This window comes from Scyliorhinus torazame, chromosome 2, assembly GCF_047496885.1.
Source record: "Scyliorhinus torazame isolate Kashiwa2021f chromosome 2, sScyTor2.1, whole genome shotgun sequence".
NCBI lineage: Eukaryota > Metazoa > Chordata > Chondrichthyes > Carcharhiniformes > Scyliorhinidae > Scyliorhinus > Scyliorhinus torazame.
In genome coordinates, this window is record NC_092708.1 from 152,372,579 (window position 1) to 152,393,661 (window position 21,083).

At 46.6% G+C, this 21,083-nt stretch overlaps 1 long non-coding RNA gene across 3 annotated transcripts in view; it reads right to left on the reverse strand.

The window, feature by feature from the left end:
• Window positions 1–20,729, reverse strand: part of LOC140407808 (uncharacterized) — a 63,987-nt gene extending 43,258 nt beyond the window's left edge. The window contains exon 1 of one of the 3 annotated variants that reach the window (XR_011939816.1): window positions 20,651–20,729. This is a non-coding gene — a long non-coding RNA (uncharacterized lncRNA). Of the gene's footprint in view, window positions 1–11,389; window positions 11,530–18,198; window positions 18,334–20,650 lie in introns of those variants that run through there. The other 2 variants (XR_011939817.1, XR_011939815.1) reach the window with 2 other exon arrangements.
• Between the last annotated feature and the right edge of the window lie 354 nt (window positions 20,730–21,083).

Here is a 21,083-nt window from a genome sequence, read left to right on the forward strand (position 1 = left end):
CAAATTTGAAAGAAATTTTCTGAGGAGATAATTAGATGTGTAGATGAGAGTAGTGTAGTTGATGTAGTTCATATGGATTTCAGCAAAGCCTTTGTCAAGGTTCCACATGGGAAATTTATAAAGAAGGCAAGAGCACATGGGATATAGGGTAGCTAGATCAGGTGGATTGAAAATTGGCTTAGTTGTAGGAGACAGAGGGGGATGACAGATTGGATTGGATTGGATTTGTTTATTGTCTCGTGTACCGAGGTACAGTGAAAAGTATTTTTCTGCGAGCAGCTCAACAGATCATTAAGTACATGAGAAGAAAAGGGAATGAAAGAAAATACATAATAGGGCAACACAACATATACAATGTAACTACAAAAGCACTGGCATCGGATGAAGCATACAGGGTGTAGTGTTAATGAAATCAGTCTATAAGAGGGTCATTTAGGAGTCTGGTGACTGTGGGGAAGAAGCTGTTTTTGAGTCTGTCCGTGCGTGTTCTCAGACTTCTGTATCTCCTGCCCGATGGAAGAAGTTGGAAGAGTGAGTAAGCCGGGTGGGAGGGATCTTTGATTATACTGCCCGCTTTCCCCAGGCAGCGGGAGGTGTAGATGGAGTCAATGGATGGGAGGCAGGTTCGTGTGATGGACTGGGCGGTGTTCACGACTCTCTGAAGTTTCTTGCGGTCCTGGGCCGAGCAGTTGCCATACCAGGCTGTGATGCAGCCCGATAGGATGGTTTCTATGGTGCATCTGTGAAAGTTGGTAAGAGTCAATGTGGACATGCCGAATTTCCTTAGTTTCCTGAGGAAGCCATTGTCCAGTGGCATACCACAGGAATCTGTGCTGGTTCCTCTATTATTCATCATTTATATAAAAGACATAGATGACTACGTGGGGGATAGGATCATTAAGTTTACAGATGGCACAAAGATTGGACGGATGATTAACAGTGAGGTAAATGGAATTTAACATTAAAATGTGGAAGGTGATACACTTTGAAAAAACTAATTTGACAAGGAAGTATTTAATGAATGGCTTGACAATAGGAAGTTCTGAGGTACAAAGGATCTTTGTGTGTTTGTCCATAGATCTTTGAAAGCAGAAGGGCAGGTTAATAGGAGTGTGAAAAAAGCATTTGGGGCACTTGCCTTTATCAATCGAGGCATAGATTACAAAAGCAGGGAGGTCATGTTGGCCTTGTTTGGAACTTTGGTGAGGCCACAGCTGGTGTACTGTGCTGGTCGCCACATTATAGGAAGGATGTGTTTGCACTCAAGAGGGTGCAGAAGAGATTCACCAGGATGTTGCCTGGAATGGGACATTTAAGTTGTGAAGAGAGGTTGGGTAGGCTCAGGTTGTTTTCATTGGAGCAGAGAGGAATGAGGGGTGACAAGATTGAGGTGTACAAGATTATGAGGAGCTTGGACAGGATGGATAGGGAGCAGCTGTTCCCCTTAGTGGAAAGGTCAGTCACGAGGAGACACAGGTTCAAGGTGAGGGGCAGGAGGTTTAGAGGGATGTGAGGAAAACTATTTTACCCAGAGGGTGATGACGGTTTGGAATGCACTGTCTGGGCGGGTGGAAGAGGAGGATTGCCTCACATCCTTTAAAAAGTACCTCTATGAGCACTTGACACGTCATAACATTCAAGGCTATGGGCCAAATGCTGGTAAATGAGATTAGGTAGTAGGTAGGTCAGGTGTTTTCATGTGTCGTTGCAGACTCGATGGGCCGAAGGTCCTCTTCTGCACTGTGTGATTCTTTTTTTTGGAAAATATTTTATTAAGGCATTTACGACTTAAACAATTTTAACCATCAGGTATCAACAAGAACAAAACAATATAAAAAACAGCCACGAGCTGGAGCCACCAAATGTGCAGCCACTCATACCATGGCTGCCACTGGATGTCCCTGCACTGTGTGATTCTGTGATTGTACATAGCTTCACACATATCCACATTTTAGTGCATCTGCCACATATGTGCCTAATGTTATTGGTCAGCCTGTGTAGGATCTCTCATTTTATCTTCTAATAAGAGTCTATTCACTTGCATATGAATTAAAGCAAAACTTAAAAATGAATGTCAGACAATACGTGAGTTGATCAAATACATGGCAAAGGAAATCATTAATCATAAAAGCATAAAGAAATCACTTTAAAATAAACAAAAATGGAATGATTCAAGAATTTGGGGAAGCAGGGACGAAATCGTGACCAAGAGGTTTACTTTTAAGGGAATCCTTATCGATGGTCTAATCCCTCATTTACTCACATTGGTTTCTAATTCTCAGCTGAGACCCCCTGATTTGTTCAAATAGATGTCTGTTACTTCGAGGACAATTTATGAATTAAACATTGGCTATTACTTAAGATTGACTGGTATCTATCAGGAATAATTCAGTGTCTGCTTGCGGGGGCGACAATGGAGTGAAAGGTCGCACATTCAGCAGCTCCCGCCCTTAGTGGTTTTTTTAATGGTTTTTAAGCCGGATTTTTCAGGAAATTTCTCAACATAAGTTGATCGAAGGAAGAGGAAAAGGAGGTGACCCTCAATGGGGCTGGTTTAGCACAGGGCTAAAGAGCTGGCCTTTAAAACAGACTAAGGCAGGCCAGCAGCACGGCTCAATTCCCGTACCAGCCTCCCCGAACAGGCGCCGGAATGTGGCGACTAGGGGCTTTTCACAGTAACTTCATTTGAAGCCTACTTGTGACAATAAGCGATTTTCATTTCATTTTTTCATTTCATTTATGGAACCGTGTCCAAATAAGAGTTGAAAAAGAAGAAACCAAAAGATGGGTGAAAACAAGGCTCAGAGGCCATCGAGCACCATGGTAATGAGACAAAGCGTGCCCACGCCAGCTCACTGGTCGATGGAGCAATGGGTCGAGTACCTGGATGAGAAGTTCGCCCGGCATCGTAAGGAGTGTGCAGAAGACATGACCCAGGTGATAGCCTCGATTAAGGAGGCGGTTGACCGGGGTGGAGGAGAAAATGACGACCCAGGGACAGGAGATTCTAAAATTGCAGGAGCAGGCGACTGAACGAGAGGAGGAGTCCACTGCAATGGCTTTGGAAATTAGCATACCACAGGACAGCCAGAGATGACTGCTGGATAAGGTAGAAGACTTGGAGAACCGGTCTCGCAGGAAAAATATCCGAATCGTCGGGCTGCTAGAGGGAAAGGAGGGATCAGATGCGGGTACGTATGTGGGGAAGATGTTGCAGGAGATGGTCGGGGCCAATGTGTTTGACAAGCCGCTGGAGGTGGACCGGGCACATATGGTGCTCGTACGTGAGCCCCCGAGGATCATTGTGGTGAGGCTACATTGATTCCTCGACAAGGAGCGTATCATGAAGTGGGCCAGGCAGACAAAACGGTACATGTGGGAAGAATCAGAGATCCGGATGTGCCAAGATTGGGGACCAGAACTCGTAAAGCGGAGAGCAAGTTTCAACAAAGTTAAGGCAGCCCTGTTTGTGAAAGACATTAAATTTGGACTGCTATATCCGGCTCCTCTTTGGGTGGCCTACGGGAACTGGGAGCTGTACTTCAACTCTCCGGAAGAGGTGGCTACTTTTATGAAGGACAATAATCTAGGTTATGGACTTTCAAATTCACACTGTGGTGGACTGAGTTTGGGGGAAGGGATAAAGTGGGGGGGGGGGGGGGGGGAGAGAAAAATAGTTCTGTGTTTTGTTTTGTCTTGTTTAAAATGTCATTCTTTCTAATTCTGTGAGTTAAGTTGCGATGTTCGGGAAGAAAAGGTTTTTTTTCTTGTGTAATTTGATTTTGATTTATTGCTTTATGTACTGGATTACAAAGGAAAAAACTTTTAAGTTGCGACGGGTGGTTTTCTTTTCTGTAAGAAAGATGGTTGATTCTTGCATGCATAATTTTACTTAAGCTGCTTGAAGCTTCTACTATTGTGTTTGATTCTGTTTGAAGGTGATGGGACTGATAAGAATCGGTTACAGGGGGAGGGGTGGGGCCTGTTGCCTGTTCGTTGGGGGATGGTGTGTTTGCCTTTGGGGATTGTTGTTATTGTAGTGAGTGTTTGTGCTATGTTTAGGGGGGATGGAATCTGGCAGATGGCATGTTTTTTGACTCCAGAGGGGGGGAGCTGATGGGCTAGCTGGAGAGTTAGTTCACGGGAGCAAAGTGGGGGGAGAGATGAGGAAAGACGAAGTAGGGGAGGGGGGGGGGGTACTACAGATGGGTAAGGGACAGCTAGGAGACTGGAGATGGAGATCAGATGGCGGTCGCCGCCAAGGGGCGAATCATGTGAGGTGCGGAACACGGGCTAGGAGCTGGCCTAGGAAAGGTCATGGCTGATTAACAGGGGAGGGGGGGGCAAGGCCCCCCCCCCCCCTGCGACCAGACTGGTTACGTGGAATGTTCGTGGACTGAACGGGCCGGTTAAGAGAGCCCGTGTGTTCGCACACCTGAGACAGTTAAAAGCGGTCGTGGCCACGTTACAGGAGACACACCTGAAGCTGGGAGACCAAATTAGATTAAAGAAGGGATGGGTCAGGCAAGTGTTTCATTCAGGACTGGACTTTAAAACAAGGGGGGTGGCTATCCTGAGTAACAAAAGGGTGACATTCAAGGTGGGGAAGTTAGAGGCAGACCCGGGAGGCAGATTTGATATGGTTAGTGGGAAGCTAGAGGGAATGGCAGTGGTGCTGGTAAATATATATGCCCCAAACTGGGATGATGTCGCGTTTGTTAGGAAGGTGCTGGGAAAGATCCCAGACCTTGACTCGCACCGGCTGATCATGGGTGGTGACTTCAATACAGTCCTGGACCCGAGATTGGACCGGTCGAGTGCTAGGTCGGGGAAACTATCAGCAATGGCAAAGGAACTGCGGGGATTCATGGAGCGCATGGGAGGGGTAGATCCGTGGAGATTTGAGAGACCAAGGAGCAGGGAATATTCATTCTACTCCCATGTACGTAAGGCGTAGTCCAGGATAGATTTCTTTGTGCTAGATAAAACATTGTTAGCAGGGTTTGGGGATACTGAGTACTCCGCAATTGTGGTTTCAGATCACACTCCACACTGGATAGAGCTACGGGCAGGCACGGGAATGCCCCAGTGCGCACAGTGGTGACTAGATACAGGGCTGTTAGCGGATGAGGAGATCTGTGAGCGAGTGAGAGAGGCCATTCGGGGGTAAATAAAGATCAATGACACGGAAGAGATTGCGGCTGGGGTGGTCTGGGAGGCATTGAAAGCAGTTATTAGAGGGGATTGTATTTCAATTCGAGCCCACAGGGATAAAACTGAGCGGTCGGAGCTGGACAAGTTTGTAGGAGAAATCTTACAGGTGGACAGGAGATATTCAGGGTCTCCAAATGAGGAGCTCCTGAAGGAGCGTCAGAGACTTCAAATGGAGTTTGGGCTCCTTTCCACAGGTAAGGCAGAGGGTCAGCTGAGGAGGGTAAAAGGGGCAACATATGAACATGGGGAGAAAGCTAGCAGGATGCTGGTGCATCAGCTGAAGAAACAGGAGGTGGCGAGAGAAATAGGGAAAATAAAGGATATGAGGGGTGTTATGGGCGAGGCATTTTCAGAACCCCAAAATGTATCATGGAGTTCAACCAACCTCCCCTTTTAATGTATTTGTTGCTTTTCCTAGCACATGGCTTGTTCCCTAGGTGTGGGATTACAATTATGGACACGTGGGTTTTTAAACACAAAACAATATTTATTCCATGAACTCAACTTAACATCGTAAATAAACATTGGATCTCTTAACCCCCCTTACTTCAAAGATAATTCCGAAAATATTACAACAGTAAATAATTCCTCAAAATGTTCCTTCAAACTTCCAAGGGACTTAACACCTTTAAACAGAATCACATCAGGTTAAAGGCTTTACTATTATGAGTTTAAATCAACCAAATGATCCAGAGATAGTCTTTCATGGCAGAAATCACAGCAAATCCAGCTCACTGCAAAACACAGACACTCCCCAAGCTCTTTTTCTCCAAACTTCAACTAAAAACTGCAAAATGGCTGATCTAAAGCCCAGCTCCACCCACTCTCTGACATCACTGTTTTCTTAAAGGTACATTGCTTAAACATCCATGTCTTAAAGGTACTCTCACATGACAGGGGGAAGATGGTGACGGACCCGGGGGCGGTGAATGATGTGTTCCGGGAGTTTTATAGCCAGCTATACGAGTCGGAACCCCCGGTTGGGGAGGAAGGCATGAATCAATCCCTGGGGAGGCTAGAGTTCCCGAAGGTAAATGAGGAGCTGGTGGATTCCCGAAGGTAAATGAGGAGCTGGTGGAGGCCCTGGGGGGCTCGATTGGGCTTGGGGAGGTGAAAGATGGACTGGGGGCGATGCAATCGGGTAAAGCCCCGGGACCTGACGGATTCCCAGTGGAATTTTATCAGAAGTTCTCTGGGTTACTGGGGCCACTCCTGGTTAAGGCTTTTAATGAGTCCAAGGAGCTGGGAGTACTCCCCCCAACATTGTCACAGGCATCAATTTCTCTCATCGTGAAGCAAGACAAGGATCTAGAGAGCTGTGGATTGTACAGGCCAATTCCCTCTTGAATGTAGATGCCAAATTATTGGCAAAGATCCTGGCCACTCGAATAGAGGATTGTGTTCTGGAGATAATTGGCGAGGATCAGGCGGGATTTGTAAAGGGCAGGCACCTGACATCCAACATTTGCTGCTTTATGTCACGGGCCCGGTGGGAGGGATGACTGAAATCACGGAGGTGTCAGGAGAATTTGGGCGATTTTAAATATGGGAAAGAGCGAGATGTTCATGATCCAGGAATGGGGGCAGGAAAGGAGACTGAAGAAGCTACCTTTTAAAGTGATTGGGAGGAGTTTTAGGTATCTGGGGATTCAAGTGGCCAAGAATTAGGGGCAGCTTCACAAGTTAAATTTGGGCAAAGCATTGGATCAAATGAGAAGGAATTTCTGTAGATGGGACATGCTTCCACTGACGCTGGCGGGGAGGATTCAGACGGTGAAAATGACGGTACTTCCGAGACTGCTTTTCTTTTTTCAATGTCTCCCGATTTTTGTCCCAAAGGCTTTTTTCAGAAGCATGAATGCGGCGATATCGAGGTTTATATGATCTAAAGAAATCCATCAAGGATGCCAAAAGATAGTACTGGACCAAGCTCGAGTCCCAGGCTAACCATACGGATCCCCGCCGCCTATGGCAAGGTCTGCAAGACATAACGGACATTTGATGAAGGCATGTAAAATCGTCGGCTCCAACGCATCCCTCCATGATGAGCTCAACTCATTCTATGCCCGCTTTGAGCAAGAGGTCAGCGAGAGCAAGCCCTCCACATCAGAAGCCATGGATGAACTTGTATCTGAGATCACCACTGCAGACGTCAGAGCAGTCTTCTCGAAGATCAACCGATGGAAACCCACTGGCCCGGATGGGGTACCCGGACGAGCACTCAAGTCTTGCGCGGATCAGCTGGCGGGGGTATTTGCAGACATCTTCAACCTCTCTAAAACAATCTGAGGTCCCTATCTGCTTCAAGAAGACGACCATCATCCCTGTACCAAAAAAAGTCAAGCAGTGTGCCTTAATGACTATCGTCCAGTGGCTCTGACATCCATCATCATGAAGTGCTTCGAAAGGTTTGTCATGGCACGAATCAACTCCAGCCTCCCGGATTGCCTTGATCCACTACAGTTTGCCTACCACTGCAACAGGTCCACAGCAGACGCTATCTCCATGGCCCTGCCCTCTACTCTGGAGCAGCTAGATAACAAAGACACCTATGTCAGACTCCTATGTATCGACCACAGCTCAGCCTTCATTCTCCATCATTCTCCAAATTCCGTGGCCTTGGCCTCAGCTCCTCCCTCTGCAACTGGATCCTGAACTTTTTAACCCACAGGCCACAATCAGTAAAGATAAGCAACAACACCTCCTCCACGATCATCCTCAACACTGGTGCCCCACAAGGCTGTGTCCTCAGCCCCCTACAATACTCCTTATACAACTATGACTGTGTGGCCAAATTCCCCTTCAACTCAATTTTCAAATTTGCTGATGACACCAATGTAGTGGGTCAGATTTCAAACAATGATGAGACAGAGTACAGGAATGAGATAGAGAATCTGGTGAACTGGTGCGACGACAATAATCTCTCCCTCAATGCCAACAAAACAAAGGAGATTGTCATCGACTTCAGGAAGAGTAGTGGAGAACATGCCCCATCTACATCAAAGGGAACGAAGTAGAAAGGGTCGAGAGCTTCATGTTTTTAAGTGTACAGATGACCAACAGCCGTCCTGGTCTCCCCATGCCGACATTATAGTTAAGAAAGTCTGCCAACGACTGTACTTTCTCAGAAGACTAAGGAAATTCAGCATGTCAGCTACGACTCTCACCAACTTTTACACAGGCACCATAGAAAGCATTCTTTCTGGTTGTATCACAGCTTGGTATGGAGCCTGCTCTGCCCAAGACCGCAGGAAACTACAAAAGGTTGTGAATGTAGCCCAGTCCATCACACAAACCAGCCTCCCATTCATTGACTCTATCTATAATTCCCGCTGCCTCAGAAAGGCAGCCAGCATACTTAAGGACCCCACGTACCCCGAACATACTCTCTTCCACCTTCTTCCGTCAGGAAAAAGATACCAAAGTTTGAGGTCACGTACCAACCGACTCAAGAACAGCTTCTTCCCTACTGCCATCAGACTTTTGAATGGACCTCCCTCTTATTAAGTTGATCTTTTCTTTACACCTTGCTATAGCTGTAACATTATATTCTGCAGTCTCCCCTTCCTTCCCTATGTACGGTATGCATTGTTTGTACAGCATGCAAGAAACAATACTTTTCACTATGTACTAATACATGTGACAATAATAAATCAAATCAAATCAAAGTTTATATGGGCGGGTAAAACCCCGAGAGTAAAGAGGGCACGCCTAGAACGGACCCGCGGAGAAGAGGGCTTGGCTCTCCTGAGCTTTATTATCTATTACTGGGCTGCCAAGATATCAATGGTCAGGAAGTGGGTAGTGGGGGAGGGTTCGGTTTGGGAGCGGATGGAAGCAGCATCCTGCAAAGGTACGAGTCTGGAGGCTTTACTGACGGCGCCCCTGCGTTCTCGCCGGCTCGGTACTCCACAAGTCCGGTGGTGGTGGCAGCCCTAAGGGTCTGGGGGCAATGAAGGCAGCATATGAGACTGGAGGGGGCGTCAGTGTGGTCACCGATCTGTGACAATCACCAGTTTGTCCCAGGGGGGCTGGATGGGGGCTTTAAGGTATGGCAGCGGGCAAGGATTGAGAGGTTTGGGGATCTATTCATTCAGGAGGGCTTTCCAACCTTGGAGACATTAGAGGAGGAGTTTGATTTGCCGGGTGGGAACGGGTTTCGGTATCTTCAAGTGCGGGACTTTGTACGGAGGCAGGTTCCAAGCTTTCCTCGCCTCCCCATGAGGGGACTACAGGATAAAGTGCTGTCAAAAACAGCAGGAGGTGGGAGGGTTTTGGAGTATATAGGGAATTGTTAGAGTGCGAAGGGGTCCCTATCAGAGAGGTGAAGAGGAAGTGGAAGAGGAGCTAGGAGGGGTGCTGGAAACTGAACTGTGGGAAAAAGCCTTGAAAAGGGTAAATGCATCCTCGTCCTGTGCTAGACTTAGCTTGATTCAGTTTAAGGTTTGCCACAGGGCCCACATGACGGTAGCCCGGATGAGTAGGTTCTTCAAGGAGGTGGAGGACAGATGTGGATGGTGTGGGGCTAGCCCGGCCAACCAAGTTCATATGTTTTGGGCATGTCCGAAACTGAGGGAGATCTGGCAGGGGTTTGCGGATGTTATATCAGAAGTCCTGGAAGGTAGGGTAACTCCGAGTCCAGAATTGGCAATTTGTGGGGTGTCGGAGGATCCGGGGGCAAAGGGGGGAGGGAGGCCAATATCCTTGCCTTGGTGGCCCGGAGACAGATCTTGCTGAGGTGGAGGGACTCGGAGCCCCCAAAGTCAGGATTGTGGGTCAGCGATATGGTAGGGTTTCTCAGTCTGGAGAAATTTAAGTTCGCTCTGAGAGGATCAATACAGGGATTTGCCTGGAGTTGGCGGCCGGTCATCGATTTCTTCAACAAAAATTGAACATCAGCAGTAAGGGGGTGTGATGAATATCACGTTCGCTGCAGAATTCGGTTTGAAATAAGGCAACAGAAATTAATACGACCAGTATCTTAATTCAAAATGGAATAAAACCACTTCAGCTAAAGGTCGTCCAGAAGTCACCATTTGCTGGGAGAAACTCCTAGCTGACCTACCTCTTATTAAGTTGATCTTTTCTCTACACCTTGCTATAGCTGTAACATTATATTCTGCATTATATTCTGCAGTCTCTCCTTCCTTCCCTATGTGCGGTATGCATTGTTTGTACAGCATGCAAGAAACAATACTTTTCACTGTGTACTAGTACATGTGACAATAATAAATCAAATCAAAGTTTATATGGGCGGGTAAAACCCCGAGAGTAAAGAGGGCACGCCTAGAACGGACCCACAGAGAAGAGGGCTTGGCTTGAAGGATCATTAATACATTCCAAACAAATACAGGATAAGGAAAACCTTGCATTGACACATCATAAATTCTGTAGATCACTCCCCTACACCTATAATTATTCAAACCATGAAGACAGAACATTCTTCAGATAAACAATACACAAATCCTTCCTTAGCTATATAGCTCTTGACACTTAGAATAAGAGCATCTGCGGCCGCTGATAGTTTCCCACGCATGCACAGTGGAGGGAGTCTCTTCCGCCTCCACCATGGTGGAGACCGTGGCGGAGGCGGAAGGGAAAGAGTGCCCCCACGGCACAGGCCCGCCCGCGGATCGGTGGGCCCCGATCGTGGGCCAGGCCACCGTGGGGGGGCACCCCCTGGGGCCAGATCGCCCTGCACCCCCCCCAGGACCCTGGAGCCCGCCCACGCCGCCTTGTCCCGCCGTTCAAAAGGTGGTTTAATCCACGCCGGCGGGACAAGCAATTTATCGGCGGGACTTCGGCCCATCTGGGCCGGAGAATCGAGCGGGGGGGGGGCCCGCCAACCAGCGCGGCGCGATTCCCGCCCCCGCCGAATCTCCGGAGACTTCGGCAACCGGCGGGGGCGGGATTCACGCCCTATATATCTAAGAAACATGGCAACACTGAAAAGAGACAGATCTCTATACGAGTCCCTCTTCGCCAATATATTTTAAGACACCTCACATTCACGCAGACACTAAGATCATTAAAACATATATTGAAGATAATACATCAAATTAGCCATTTGGCTATAGGCAATTAACCAACAATAAGTGATAAGGCAACAATGATAGTCCTTGAACGATTAGAAGATTTTATGTATAAAAAGATGGGCATTTTGGCAGAGAGGTACCTTCTCACTCCCCTGTGGGAGTGTGGGTCAAAGCTCTGTTCTTCAAGCTTGCCTCGTCAGACAAAGACCATCATGGTTTTGTAAGTATGTTTCAGAAATGTATTAGAAATTGGTAGGAGATACTTTAGGATTTTCCATGTTTTAGATATCTCATTCTCTTAAGAGAAGTTAGTGTGTTAGCAGATAACAAAGGACTGTTCACACGTTTTTATATTATTAACAGATAACAAAGGAATGTTAATGGGTTTTTATATTATTAACAGATAACTAAAGACTGTTAATCAATTTATATTTTTAATTCTGCAATTCTGTATGTATCAATTGAGAGTGTTTTACAATAAAAATACTTTTAGAACAATTATACTGTGTAGACTTACTCTCAAAGTTTAATATCCTGGAGACACATTTAGGAAGTCTTAAATGACTAGGACCCACGACGACAGAGCTAACGATTTAGTTATGAGTGACGCATCTGAACTTTTCCCATAAAAAGTAACTGAGATCCAGTTTAACTGTCTGAGACCCGGAAAGGCATTCTCCCTTCGTGAGATCTATTTTGAGTCTTAGCAGAGAAACGTATTTCCCTCTTTTGGTGGGTTAACCTAAAGCATAGGTTATTAATAAAGTATTATCAGGTCTGGAATAACATAAATTCTTCATGTGGGAAATGGAAAAGTGGGGGGGGAGGAAAACAGGAGGCATGGTAATGTTAAATAAGGACAGGGGACTCAGTATATGGGTAATTGGGGACAGGGCGGGAGAAGTGGGGGACGTGGTTTGTTTGTTGTTCTTTTAGGGGGCATTTTGTGCGTCGACCCGCGCGGTTGTTTAAGAAATGTCAACATGTTAAATTGTGAAAATTACAAATGCTTCAATAAAATATTTTCTAAAAAAAAAAGGAATAATTCAGCGTCCACATGCGCCGCTTATGAGAATAGGCTTCTCATGCCACGACTAGCCATCAACGTTGCTGTAACTAATTATTTGATACATTCTTATCACTGAATGCAGTGAAATATAATGGAATATTCATTATATAAAACATTTGTTGAAATAATGTCTGAATTTCTACAGACATGACCCTAAAGTTCACTAGTTCATTCATTATCTGAAACAATGACTATCTTTTCACAGTCATGGCATTTTGAATAATTCCATTCTTTAGCTATGCACTCAATCAGTACCTAAATACATCAATAAATCATTGAATCAATAAATCAATAATCTATCAGCCTACATCTTCCTCACATTTGCTATTATCATGTACACTATTTACTGCATTGCGAAGTTTCGCATTGTTCTCAAACTTCAAAATTATACTTCATGTACCCAAGTCCATGTCGGTTACATATAACATGGAAGGAATGGTACTAATACAGAGCCCTGTGGACTCCATTGCGTATTTCCTTCCAGTCAGAAAGCATCTGTTCACCACTACTCTCTGTCTCCTACACCTTAGCCAACCTTGTACCAAAGTTACCACTATCCCTTTAATGTCATGTGCTTCTATGTTCTGAATAGGTTTGTTGTGAAGCACTATATCAAATGTCTTTTAAAATTCCAGTTTTGCAACATCCAGTGCATAATGTGCATCAACACTATCTGTTACTCTATGTGATGAATGTAAGGTTTAAAAGCCTGACTTAGAGTGCATTTGACTGGTGAAGTCATGTTTTAAAAGAATCTTGATTTCATAGAATTTACAGTGCAGAAGGAGGCCATTCAGCCCATCGAGTCTGCAACTGCTCTTGGAAAGAGCACCCTACCCATGGTCAACACCTCCACCCTATCCCCATAACCCAGTAACCCCAACCAACACTAAGGGCAATTTTGGACACTATGGGCAATTTATCATGGCCAATCCACCTAACCTGCACATCTTTGGACTGTGGGAGGACACCGGAGCACCCGGAGAAAACCCACGCACACACTGGGAGGATGTGCAGACTCCGCACAGACAGTGACCCAAGCCAGAATCGAACCTGGGACCCTGGAGCTGTGAAGCAATTGTGCTCTCCACAATGCTACCGTGTTTGAAAGACAACAAAGCATTTGGGATCCAAAGGTGCAATTAACCGTTGTAAAAAGCTTGGCCGAATGCAATTTTGTTTTGATTAAGGGGATTCCCTGGGGAATTAATTCATTTTCAGCTTGGTGAGATGATGCCATTGCTCGGTGGAGCTAAGGCATTAGACTTTTTGAGAAAACATTTTCAGTTCAGTTCTGTTCTGGATGAGGTTGGGACCACAAGTCAGGTTTTTCTCTCTGCAGTTTAGTAAAAAAGAGCTGAGCAGTCTTTAAAGCAGTGCAGACATCTCTGAGAACAAGAGGGAGCTAAAACAAACCAGTTGAAATAGCTTTTGAAGATATACAGCCAGTATTTCTGACAGGAGTCATTTTTTGTAAAGCAGTGTCAAAAAACCTGTTCCTCAAAGACTATCTCTATGAAGCTAGTATTCCCCTGTGCCATTGGTATTTAAAGTAGATTGAGAGCTGAGATCGTTTTTTTTCTTGGTGCTTAAGTGGGAATAAAAATAGCAATTAAGTATTCACTGTGTTAAGTAGTATTGTTTAAGGGGTAACTGTAAGCTAGTTTCTGGTGTGATGTCAACCTTGTGGTCGTAACAAAAAAATGACTTCTGGCGGAAATTCTGGCTGTATGTGTTCAAAAGCTGTTTTCATGTCGCTTATTTCAGCTCTCCCTTGTTCTCAGAGAAGTGTGGACTGCTTTAAAGTCCGCAAATCATTCTTAACTAAACTGCAGAGAGCAGTTTTGAATGTACCATATCGCTATTTCTTTGTGCAATCACTCCCGGAGTGAAGTGTCATAGAACATAGAACATAGAACAATACAGCGCAGTACAGGCCCTTCGGCCCACGATGTTGCACCGAAACAAAAGCCATCTAACCTACACTATGCCATTATCATCCATATGTTTATCCAATAAACTTTTAAATGCCCTCAATGTTGGCGAGTTCACTACTGTAGCAGGTAGGGCATTCCACGGCCTCACTACTCTTTGCGTAAAGAACCTACCTCTGACCTCTGTCCTATATCTATTACCCCTCAGTTTAAAGTTATGTCCCCTCGTGCCAGCCATATCCATCCGCGGGAGAAGGCTCTCACTGTCCACCCTATCCAACCCCCTGATCATTTTGTATGCCTCTATTAAGTCTCCTCTTAACCTTCTTCTCTCCAACGAAAACAACCTCAAGTCCGTCAGCCTTTCCTCATAAGATTTTCCCTCCATACCAGGCAACATCCTGGTAAATCTCCTCTGCACCCGCTCCAAAGCCTCCACGTCCTTCCTATAATGCGGTGACCAGAACTGTACGCAATACTCCAAATGCGGCCGGACCAGAGTTCTGTACAGCTGCAACATGACCTCCCGACTCCGGAACTCAATCCCTCTACCAATAAAGGCCAACACTCCATAGGCCTTCTTCACAACCCTATCAACCTGGGTAGCAACTTTCAGGGATCTATGTACATGGACACCTAGATCCCTCTGCTCAGCCACACTTTCACGAACTTTACCATTAGCCAAATATTCCGCATTCCTGTTATTCCTTCCAAAGTGAATCACCTCACACTTCTCTACATTAAACTCCATTTGCCACCTCTCAGCCCAGCTCTGCAGCTTATCTATATCCCTCTGTAACCTGCTACATCCTTCCACACTATCGACAACACCACCGACTTTAGTATCGTCTGCAAATTTACTCACCCACCCTTCTGCGCCTTCCTCTAGGTCATTGATAAAAATGACAAACAGCAACGGCCCCAGAACAGATCCTTGTGGTACTCCACTTGTGACTGTACTCCATTCTGAACATTTCCCATCAACCACCACCCTCTGTCTTCTTTCAGCTAGCCAATTTCTGATCCACATCTCTAAATCACCCTCAATCCCCAGCCTCCGTATTTTTTGCAATAGCCTACCGTGGGGAACCTTGTCAAACGCTTTGCTGAAATCCATATACACCACATCAACTGCTCTACCCTCATCTACCTGTTCAGTCACCTTCTCAAAGAACTCAATAAGGTTTGTGAGGCATGACCTACCCTTCACAAAGCCATGCTGACTATCCCTGATCATATTATTCCTATCTAGATGATTATAAATCTTGTCCCTTATAATCCCCTCCAAGACTTTACCCACTACAGACGTGAGGCTCACCGGTCTATAGTTGCCGGGGTTGTCTCTGCTCCCCTTTTTGAACAAAGGGACCACATTTGCTGTCCTCCAGTCCTCTGGCACTATTCCTGTAGCCAATGATGACATAAAAATCAAAGCCAAAGGTCCAGCAATCTCTTCCCTGGCCTCCCATAGAATCCTAGGATAAATCCCATCAGGTCCCGGGGACTTATCTATTTTCAGCCTGTCCAGAATTGCCAACACCTCTTCCCTACGTACCTCAATGCCATCTATTCTATTAGCCTGGGGCTCAGCATTCTCCTCCACAACATTATCTTTTTCCTGAGAGAATACTGACGAAAAATATTCATTTAGTATCTCGCCTATCTCTTCAGACTCCACACACATTTTCCCATCCCTGTCCATGACTGGTCCTACTCTTTCCCTAGTCATTCGCTTATTCCTGACATACCTATAGAAAGCTTTTGGGTTTTCCTTGATCCTTCCTGCCAAATACTTCTCATGTCCCCTCCTTGCTCGTCTTAGCTCTCTCTTTAGATCCTTCCTCGCTACCTTGTAACTATCCATCGCCCCAACCAAAACTTCACACTTCATCTTCACATAGGCCTTCTTCTTCCTCTTAACAAGAGATTCCACTTCCTTGGTAAACCACGGTTCCCTCGCTCGACGCCTTCCTCCCTGTCTGACCGGTACATACTTATCAAGAACACGCAGTAGCTGATCCTTGAACAAGCCCCACTTATCCAGTGTGCCCAACACTTGCAGCCTACTTCTCCACCTTATCCCCCCCAAGTCACGTCTAATGGCATCATAATTGCCCTTCCCCCAGCTATAACTCTTGCCCTGCGGTGTATACTTATCCCTTTCCATCATTAACGTAAACTTCACCGAATTGTGGTCACTGTCCCCAAAGTGCTCTCCTACCTCCAAATCCAACACCTGGCCTGGTTCATTACCCAAAACCAAATCCAACGTGGCCTCACCTCTTGTTGGCCTGTCAACATATTGTTTCAGGAAACCCTCCTGCACACACTGTACAAAAAACGACCCATCTATTGTACTCGAACTATATCTTTTCCAGTCAATATTTGGAAAGTTAAAGTCTCCCATAATAACTACCCTGTTACTTTCGCTCATATCCAGAATCATCTTCGCCATCCTTTCCTCTACATCCCTAGAACTATTAGGAGGCCTATAAAAAACTCCCAACAGGGTGACCTCTCCTTTCCTGTTTCTAACTTCAGCCAATACTACCTCGGAAGAAGAGTCCCCATCTAGCATCCTCTCCGCCACTGTAATACTGCTCTTGACTAGCAGCGCCACACCTCCCCCTCTTTTGCCTCCTTCTCTGAGCTTACTAAAACACCTAAACCCCGGAACCTGCAACATCCATTCCTGTCCCTGCTCTATCCATGTCTCCGAAATGGCCACAACATCGAAGTCCCAGGTACCAACCCACGCTGCCAGTTCCCCTACCTTGTTTCGTATACTCCTGGCATTGAAGTAGACACACTTCAAACCACCTACCTGAACGCTGGCCCCCTCCTGCGACGTCAAATCTGTGCTCCTGACCTCTATACTCTCATTCTCCCTTACCCTAAAACTACAATCCAGGTTCCCATGCCCCTGCTGCATTAGTTTAAACCCCCCCAAAGAGCACTAACAAATCTCCCCCCCAGGATATTTGTGCCCCTCAGGTTCAGATGTAGACCATCCTGTCTGTAGAGGTCCCACCTTCCCCAGAAAGAGCCCCAGTTATCCAAAAATCTGAAACCCTCCCGCCTGCACCATCCCTGTAGCCACGTGTTTAAATGCTCTCTCTCCCTATTCCTCATCTCACTATCACGTGGCACGGGCAACAACCCAGAGATAACAACTCTGTTTGTTCTAGTTCTGAGCTTCCATCCTAGCTCCCTGAAAGCCTGCCTGACATCCTTGTCCCCTTTCCTACCTATGTCGTTGGTGCCAATGTGGACCACGACTTGGGGCTGCTCCCCCTCCCCCCTAAGGACCCGGAAAACACGATCCGAGACATCACGTACCCTTGCACCTGGGAGGCAACATACCAAACGTGAGTCTCTCACGCTCCCACAAAATCTCCTATCTGTGCCCCTGACTATAGAGTCCCCAATTACTAATGCTCTGCTCCTCTCCCCCCTTCCCTTCTGAGCAACAGGGACAGACTCCGTGCCAGAGGCCCGTACCCCATGGCTTACCCCTGGTAAGTCGTCCCCCCCACAAGTATCCAAAGCGGTATACTTGTTTCTCAGGGGAACGACCGCAGGGGATCCCTGCACTGACTGTTTTTTCCCAGTCCCTCTTACAGTTACCCACCTATCTCCAATCTTTGGTGTAACTAATTCCCTGAAGCTGCTATCTATGACCCCTTCTGCCTCCCGAATGATCCGAAGTTCTTCCAACTCCAGCTCCAGTTCCCTAACTCGGTCTTGGAGGAGCTGGAGATGGCAGCACTTCCTGCAGGTAAAATCAGCAGGGACACTAACTGTATCCCTCACCTCAAACATCCTGCAGGAGGAACATTGCACTCCCTTCCCTGCCATTCCTCTAACTTTCTACCAAGATCTGGCGAACAACTAAATTAAATTTTTATAAAAAATAATAATAATATAATAAAAATATGGTACTTACCTCAGACCAATGGGTTTTATTATTAGGTTAGAGGAGGAGGGCGGGTGGGAGACACTACACGTGTAGTGTCTCGGGTTTCCTCTCCACCAGAATTTATTGGTGAGGGTCTTCCCAGACGTCCGCGGGTCGACTTCCTGAGCCCGCCTAAAAAACTAATTTAAAAAAAAAAAAGAAAAATTCTCAGCTCCTGCTGAAATTGACTAACCAGCCAGCTCCACTCCCGCCGAAATCGACTGGCCTGCCCCTGCAAAGAGAAGTGCTTTTAAAGGTTGACTTACCTCCCAGCAACCTCCTTCCGCAATGCTCCCGCTGAAACTGACTAACCAGCTGCTCTCACGCCGCCGAAATCGACTGGCCTGCCCCTGCAAAGAGAGTGCTTTTAAAGGTTGACTTACCTCCCAGCAACCTCCTTCCGCAATGCTCCCGCTGAAACTGACTAACCAGCTGCTCTCACGCCGCCGAAATCGACTGGCCTGCCCCTGCAAAGAGAAGTGCTTTTAAAGGTTGACTTACCTCCCAGCAACCTCCTTCCGCAATGCTCCCGCTGAAACTGACTAACCAGCTGCTCTCACGCCGCCGAAATCGACTGGCCTGCCCCTGCAAAGAGAGTGCTTTTAAAGGTTGACTTACCTCCCAGCAACCTCCTTCCGCAATGCTCCCGCTGAAACTGACTAACCAGCTGCTCTCACGCCGCCGAAATCGACTGGCCTGCCCCTGCAAAGAGAAGTGCTTTTAAAGGTTGACTTACCTCCCAGCAACCTCCTTCCGCAATGCTCCCGCTGAAACTGACTAACCAGCTGCTCTCACGCCGCCGAAATCGACTGGCCTGCCCCTGCAAAGAGAAGTGCTTTTAAAGGTTGACTTACCTCCCAGCAACCTCCTTCCGCAATGCTCCCGCTGAAACTGACTAACCAGCTGCTCTCACGCCGCCGAAATCGACTGGCCTGCCCCTGCAAAGAGAAGTGCTTTTAAAGGTTGACTTACCTCCCAGCAACCTCCTTCCGCAATGCTCCCGCTGAAACTGACTAACCAGCTGCTCTCACGCCGCCGAAATCGACTGGCCTGCCCCTGCAAAGAGAAGTGCTTTTAAAGGTTGACTTACCTCCCAGCAACCTCCTTCCGCAATGCTCCCGCTGAAACTGACTAACCAGCTGCTCTCACGCCGCCGAAATCGACTGGCCTGCCCCTGCAAAGAGAAGTGCTTTTAAAGGTTGACTTACCTCCCAGCAACCTCCTTCCGCAATGCTCCCGCTGAAACTGACTAACCAGCTGCTCTCACGCCGCCGAAATCGACTGGCCTGCCCCTGCAAAGAGAAGTGCTTTTAAAGGTTGACTTACCTCCCAGCAACCTCCTTCCGCAATGCTCCCGCTGAAACTGACTAACCAGCTGCTCTCACGCCGCCGAAATCGACTGGCCTGCCCCTGCAAAGAGAAGTGCTTTTAAAGGTTGACTTACCTCCCAGCAACCTCCTTCCGCAATGCTCCCGCTGAAACTGACTAACCAGCTGCTCTCACGCCGCCGAAATCGACTGGCCTGCCCCTGCAAAGAGAAGTGCTTTTAAAGGTTGACTTACCTCCCAGCAACCTCCTTCCGCATGCTCCCGCTGAAACTGACTAACCAGCTGCTCTCACGCCGCCGAAATCGACTGGCCTGCCCCTGCAAAGAGAAGTGCTTTTAAAGGTTGACTTACCTCCCAGCAACCTCCTTCCGCAATGCTCCCGCTGAAACTGACTAACCAGCTGCTCTCACGCCGCCGAAATCGACTCCTGTCCTTTCCTCACAGTCTTACAAAGTTAAAATAAAATATTGGGCTTTCTGATCATTATCCCAGTCACTGTTTGGGTCTGGTTTGGGATTGTAATATCTATCAAAGAGCTCAATCGGAGAATCCAACCCATGATTTGCCGTTAACAAATTTGTGTTGGCTGTCCTTTATTAACCTGTGTTTCTCCAAGTGAAAATTGATTTAGACTTTGGCAATGGTCTCCAGTAGCTTTCCTACCATTAGCATCAGAGGTTGACTCCTGTTATACTGCAACTGGCAATGTTAATCAATACCTATCAGTGAATGATTTGAAAAGACAGCCAACTCTTTCCATAAACCTTTAATCTGGAACTTGATTCCAGTAAATTCTAAAAATATCACCAAAATTGCAAGACCTCCAAACAATAACTCTGGCATTCAGACCTAAATTGGTATGGTATTCCTCTTGAGACTTGTAAAGTCTCCCAGGAGAAAGCAGATAGGAGAAAATAACACTGAGATGAGACTGGGCAGAGGCTGCTACACAGGGCATGGGAAGAAGAAGACAGATGACCCTGATATTCTGCCTAATGTTGTTTTTTAATTCCACGTAGGATTTAAAAACATTGGAGGAAATCTACTGTCAATGGGGAAGAACAAGTGAAGAAAAAACATATAGAATTTTATAGTGGCTGCAACAAACTTACATTTGTTTCAGTAACATATTCTCCAGAGCATAATTTGAAGCTTCTTTGAGGAAGAACAAATCTCGCAGCAGTATTTAGTCTTTAATTCTGTCAGCAGAACTAACATTTAATGTTTAACTAGTGTGGTATTATCAGGTATTACAGTACCCAAAAGGCCGAAAACCATTGGTTAAACCTAGGAGTTTACCATTGGCTGTTGGTACGTAGCTCCGCCTTGACGGGCGGGGTATAAGAACCGGTGCTGTCCCAGCAGCCCTCACTTTCTGTACCGAAGCTGCTGGGGAACAGTTCTAGTCGATTAAAGCCATCAGTTATGTTGCAACCTCGTCTTTGAGTTTAATTGATCGTGCATCAATTTAATCGACTACACTTAAGCTGAAAGAATGGCTCTCCGAATCAAGCCGGAGTGTCTACAACTCAGCCCCCACGCGGA